Source organism: Myotis davidii, unplaced genomic scaffold (assembly GCF_000327345.1).
Source record: "Myotis davidii unplaced genomic scaffold, ASM32734v1 scaffold2863, whole genome shotgun sequence".
Lineage (NCBI taxonomy): Eukaryota > Metazoa > Chordata > Mammalia > Chiroptera > Vespertilionidae > Myotis > Myotis davidii.
Window position 1 is genome coordinate 370,125 of NW_006294115.1, and position 312 is coordinate 370,436.

Consider the following 312-nt stretch of genomic DNA (forward strand, 5'->3'; position numbering starts at 1 on the left):
AAAAGTGTTTCCTTTAAGAACAGAAAGAAGACAAGGATGTCTGCTTTCACTCTCTTGTTCAACATAGCACTGGCATTCTTAGGCACAGCTATCAGATAAGAAGAGATAAAAGGCATCCAATTAGGAAATGAAGAAGGGAATCTCACTGTGGCCGGTGAACACGTGCTTCTGCAAGGCATGCCCTCCGCTCAGTGCCCTCCGCCCACCGATTGGTATTTCCCTCTCATCTGCCGCTGTCCGTGGGTCAGAGCGTGTTCACGGGGTCCTGGCCACGGGCCTCCGCCCCGGCGTCTCCCCCAGCGAGGAGCTCCC

At 54.2% G+C, this 312-nt stretch overlaps 1 long non-coding RNA gene across 1 annotated transcript in view; it reads right to left on the reverse strand.

Annotated features, from left to right (window-relative positions):
- The window catches only part of LOC107183836, an 18,217-nt gene that overhangs the window by 16,938 nt on the left and 967 nt on the right, over positions 1-312 (reverse strand). The gene's annotated exons all lie outside the window — the stretch shown is intronic.